The following is a 6,388-nucleotide window of genomic DNA, read 5'->3' as shown; positions in this document are numbered from 1 at the left end:
TATTTGAATAAATAAATAAATAAATAAAAATTATATGTATTATTATATTATTTTAATTTAAATGTACAAGACAAGAGAAAAAAGAGCTCAAAAACCTTTTTATTTTTATTTTTATTCAATTAATCGAAGTGGCGAGTGTCCTAAACAGATTAAGACTCAAGAAATTATATAGTACATATATTATAACATATGTAAATACACATGTAAATCGAAACAACACCTAACATCTATAGTCAGACATTTCATGTAACAATACGAATTTTTACATTCAATAATCATCCACAGAGTCATCTATGGAGAGAAATCTGACCAAACCTGAGATGTAATAATAACTCAAGGTTTACAATAGAGAATTGGATAGGAAAAGCCAATTTTACAGGAACAGTTTCAATGAAAATCACAAAAATTTGCAAATTCTGATAAGAAACGATTGACCTCGATGTCTGGCCAACAACGAGACTCTAGTGAGAATTGAACCCGTGACACCTTGCACGAAAGAATACAACACTCACCACTAGACCACGCTGCTGGTTAACAATTCTTATAACAATGCTCATAATAAATTTTATACCTAATGTTTACTAAAGACTCTCTAAAGTAGATGATCTAAAAAAGCAGATTGTGTTGAGGAAATCTGTGTTTATACCTGAAGGATATAGACATTAAGTTGTAATTACCTAGACTCACAGTATGGCTATTAGTGATTATGTTATAGAATCTACTGGTTAGTTTGTTAGTAATGTCTGTGAATAACGGAATATTATTTATGGCATGAAGTTTTAGTTCCGGTTTGTATATATGGGTGTTTTATAAACTATTTTTAGGTATTTATTTTGTATTATTTGAAGTTTGAAAAGGTTTGGAGGCGTTATTCTATACAAGTACAGCAGAGGTTTAATATAAGCGCGTGATATAATTTTATTTTATTTTGAGTCGATAAATAACTGTGGCGATTTAATATCGGGTATATTGTAGTCATATCATATTTTAAAATTTTCAACTATACATGAATTTATAGAAACGTTAAAAAATCAATGATTGTTGATTGAAATGTGTTCTTACATGCGAATTTTAACGTTTGTGTGTGCGACTGCGAATTGTTAAAATTTCGGAGACTCAAATGCATTGCTAAATTATTCAGAGGCACTCGTTGGGGAGTGTTTCTCGCTCTGTTTCCGGAAAATGGCAGAAATGGGAGAAAGATGTTACCCGGAAAACTCTCTCTCTCTCTCAAACTTCAAAAGAAATGAGCCGGAAAGCCCCGGTCTACGTCATTATAACTTTTCTCAGGTGCTCTTTATAGTCTCGGCACGTTAATGTACAAGTAGGTGTATACATATACCTACAGATAAGCACCCTTTCTTCTAATTCGACGTGGATGATTATATAATATGAAAAAACATGTGTATTTTAATAAAACATCGATTAAAACTAATCAGTTTGGTCAGGAAATATTTTTATCGTCGAAATTATCATTCTATAAAATCAAAAATCATGTGCATCATAAAATAGGCTTATCATTTAATTAATTGAAATAATAATGTTAAAATATTAAATAATAACCATTTATAGATATATGTATACACATATACAAATCTATAAATAGTATAATACCGACACGATATGTGAATATACTGACCATTTATTGCAACAGCTGACTAGAAAAATTTGAAGCTAAATTACAATATGTATGTAGATTTAAGTAAGTACATTCTATATGCTTTTCCGATATAGAAATATATAGTTTTTAATATAAAACCATCTATTTTAATGTACTTCATCTGTAGCTCCCTCAATCTATGTCAAACAATTTTACCAGTGATATTTTATTGTTACAATCAATATACACTCGTCATTACAGATTGCTCCAATTCGACGAGTGTACGATAACGGTCAGAAATACAATAATACATATACAATCAGAATACATAGCATATAACAATTAATCTGTACAGAAATAATAATCATAGAGACATCTACGGATTATTTTTAGATTTTTTGTGTACAATTATTATTACAATTTTTATACATATAATAAACACGAAATTATAGAGATGTCTATAGAGATATCTATAGATTTCAGATTACTGTGCATAATTTTTACAAATTATACCCACAGATTATGTGACAACAGGAAATGATCTAATACCAATTTTCAGGAACCGTTTCAACAATGATCATATAAAATTGACAAACTCAGATAGAGAAACGATCGATTTGGAGTCACAAAACCCCCAAACCTAACCAGCAGTTTGACGAGGACACGAACCTTCGACCTCAGTGGTGCTAAATATATACGCTACCATTAAGCCAAACTCCTGGCATATGTACATAAATTGAATTATTTATGATGATAAAATGATAATGAACTTTTATCGTGGATTTTCATATACATTAATGAATCGATTAATTATAATTATCGATTCCTATATAATTTTTCAATATTAAAAATGATAGCATGTTTGGAATTCTTTTATAAACTATTTTGGGGAAGCGGTGGAAAGAGTTATAGTTGATTTTTCCGGGTTTTTCCGGAACGAGGCTCGAAACAAAGTGGATGCGAGCGGCTTGGCAGGGTTGAGTATTTTGTTTTAAAAACGAGGGGTGGGCAGTATCGGGTGACAAAATGTCTCATTAGCGAGTTTGTGGGCTTTATCCGTCAGACATTTGAACAAGGACGATAAAATATTGTGTAATTTAGATTAAAAATAACCTTTTTGTGCTGCCGCCGTCGTACGAATTGTTTCGAAACAATAAGTGTTCGCTGGGGGATGAATTAAAAGCAAACCCCGCGGGGTTAATCTGTCAAAACACTCTTTCCGTGTGTTATTGTTCCAACCGGATATATTCTATGGGAAAATAAAATGAAAAATTTAAACAAACGAGCGATATTCGAAAATCTTTTAACCCTCACTCACCAAAGTGGGGTATGCGAGTGTCCCAATTTTTACGTTTTTCGTAATTACTATGTGTTTTTCAAAGCTATACACCCTATATTTTCTGTATTCCTAGAATTAACTTACAATAAATTTATTTTAATAGATTTTGTATGATTTAGAAAATGAGTACATCGTAAAAAAATACATTTATACATTTCTACGTTTCAAAGTATGATTTAAAAGCAGTAGTGATAAGTCATATTTTCGACTGTTCGCTTGCAAATTCTTGTTGATCGATGTATTAATGCGAGAGAAAGAGACAGCTATATATTCGTAAGCTATTGTTTTCGTCGCTTTCGGCACGTGGCTGTTGAGTCATACAGTCGCCTGTTGGCCTTATCTATGTGCGTTTGCATTTTGATGCTTGTCATTTATTTTTAATACAACAATAGTAAAAAACATGCTATAGGACTAAAACTTTTTATGTTGATGTATAAAATGATTAATAAAATATATTTTGAACACATTGGTATTAAGAAAAGCTGTATTTTGATTAAAAAATACTGGGGTTTTCTCGACCGTGGTTTGGGATTCTGTCCTTCAATGGTTTATAAGACCGTGTCTTGAAAACTTCTACATAATTAATTATATTTTATTTAATTATACATAGATATTAACCAGAAAGGCATAAAAGGTTAACCCAAATGTGCCTTCCTAGACAACTAATTAAAAACATTGCAGCAGTTTTTAATACATAAACCGCTGTATTTCGAGAGGTGAAGAACACGTATATATCAATTAATTAATTAATTAATAAGTCTATAGTCCATAAATTAATGGATTTAGACTTATACATACATTTTTACATATGTACATCAAATTCAGATATTTATGACAGCAGGTAGGATGGTTTTTTGGCAATTTGATGGAGGAACCGTTTCAACAATCAGATAAATTGTTCAAACTTTGATAGGAATCGATCGACTTGGAGTCATAAATATCCATGTCTGACCAGCAGCATTAAAGATTAGCACGGAATCGAACCAGGTAACCACATTCAAATATAACAACTCAATTATAAGAAATAAATGTTAAAATATACCAGCATATAAATATATATATATATATATATATATATATATATATATATATATATATATATATATATATATATATATATATATATATATATATATATATATATATATATATATATATATATATATATAGATATATTTATATGCTGGTATATTTTAACATTTATTTCTTATAATTGAGTTGTTATATTTGAATGTGGCGGAAGTCCAATTATCAGTTCCAAAAAAATACTATTTCTGTTTAATCTAATGAACAAATTGTTATCACTTATTTTAATTCGATATGTTCAGAATCTCGGAAAAGCAGAATAAACGTATTACAGGCAACCAGTATTTTAAAATATTGTTAAACGCAAATCATTATATTAAATATTTTGGGAGATATTTCTTAAAATGTAGAAAAGTGGATTTTCAATTATAACGGCTCATATGTACATAAAATATAGACATATTTTTCAAATTCAATACTTTGTAAAATAATTAATAAACCTCATACAATTTAAAGAAAAATTATATAAATCGACGGATATAAGTTAATAATAATTAAAAAGACAATAAATAGCCTTCAAAGCCCAAATATTATGTAAATTGGTTGTTTTATTGACTTTCAGTTTTGATTTTATGAAATGAAATCGTAAAATAAATGGTATTTCTATTTTATAGTTATATTATTTCATACTAATAATAATAGCACGAAAACATAATATAATACGTTTTAATTGAGAGCTGGTATTTCCTTAACAAGCATATGTATATATGTAATTTGTAATTCCAAGCAAAAATGATGCTTCATTTCAAAGTGAAATCGACGAGAAATATTCGCAAGTTTTTCTCCGACAAGAAAAGCGCCATTTTCACCCCCGAGTTAATGAACGAAATTTTCTGACTGCTAAACGGCGGCGGAAAACTTTACACTTTTACGCTTTCTCACATTATTGACGAGTACTTTTCCATCTTGATTATATAATTCCAACTCCAATTATATCAAAGGACCTTACGCACTCTCGCCAATTTAAGGATACTCAAGCGAGAAGATCCGGGTTATGTACTTTTGAAATTATATAATATTTTTACGTACTTATAGCGAGTAGAACGATCCGACCGGAACACAAACGAATGCGTGTATTTGTGCGTATTTTTAATTTGATCCTTGTTTAATACCGAACAATTCATTTCTGAAGGGAAATATTAAAAACATTTAACCATTTAGTCCATGTTTATACTAGCGAGGCATAAAGCAGACTTTGCGGACGGTAATTAAAATTCGGTTAAAAAATATGAGTCTCGTAAAAAATCTCGCACAATAATCAAATTAGGTTGTCGGGGGACTGGAGATGAGGGAATGGGGGTAGGCTCTTTGAAATGAGCTTACTTTTATGTTTTAGACGTTAATTTTTAAATTTGATCAAAACCAAGATAAAGCATTAGTTAATATTTAATAATTAAGTTTTTTTTCTGTTCACGCACAATGTTTATTTTCCGAGTAAGCGCGCGTCGAAAAGTTGTATAATGAAAATTTCAACGTATATATTTTATAAATTATATTTGATTCTTCCTACAATGGGCTTAATCAAGCGTTACTCCGGAAATACACCTCAGGGAGAAAAAATGCGAGAGATCAAAGAAAAATACGACACCTTGGGATAAAAATCTGTAAATATTCGTATAGAATGTTGACACGATTAAAAATATATACCTATGTATTCACAATCGTGTATATAATATATAGTTCATGAATTTCATCTATTTTTTCTGTTCTTAATCTGTTTAGCACACTCGTCGATTTGGAGCAATCTGTTAGGCGAGTGTGTATGATTAATCGATACAAAATTTAAAAAGGAAAATTAAAATAGACCATGAACGTTTGCTGTAAAGAATTAGATTTGAATTAAATAAAGGATTTGGTGGATAAGATGATTTGCTTTTGAAACTCTTTGTGAATTTGATGTTTTATTTTTGAAAATAAATTTATTTTAACGTATTGAAAGTTATTATATATTTCTAATTGAAAATTATATATTCAAATAAATTCATTGAATTATGAACATTTAAGAATTTATTATATTATACTATACATATGTATAGAAGAATTAACTCATGTGTATTTTAAAATAAATAAATGTCATTAAATAAATGAAATATTTTTTAATTCTACTTATTTTATTTTTTTTAAAAATCAGTTTAACAATGTACATTATATTTGACGCCAAATAAACTTTTAAAAAGTAAATATTTTCAATGATAATAATTTAAAACAAAATATGAAAGCCTTGAATTTGGGAATATGGGATATATGCGACTAAAAATTAGAAAAAAAAACTTAATTGCAAAATCATTTAAAGAAAAAGTATTGATTTTACGTCCATATGCACATAATTACATATTATATAATATATAACAACATATTATAAA

Source organism: Arctopsyche grandis, chromosome 4 (genome assembly GCF_051622035.1).
Source record: "Arctopsyche grandis isolate Sample6627 chromosome 4, ASM5162203v2, whole genome shotgun sequence".
NCBI lineage: Eukaryota > Metazoa > Arthropoda > Insecta > Trichoptera > Hydropsychidae > Arctopsyche > Arctopsyche grandis.
Note: the sequence above shows the minus strand (reverse complement) of the source record.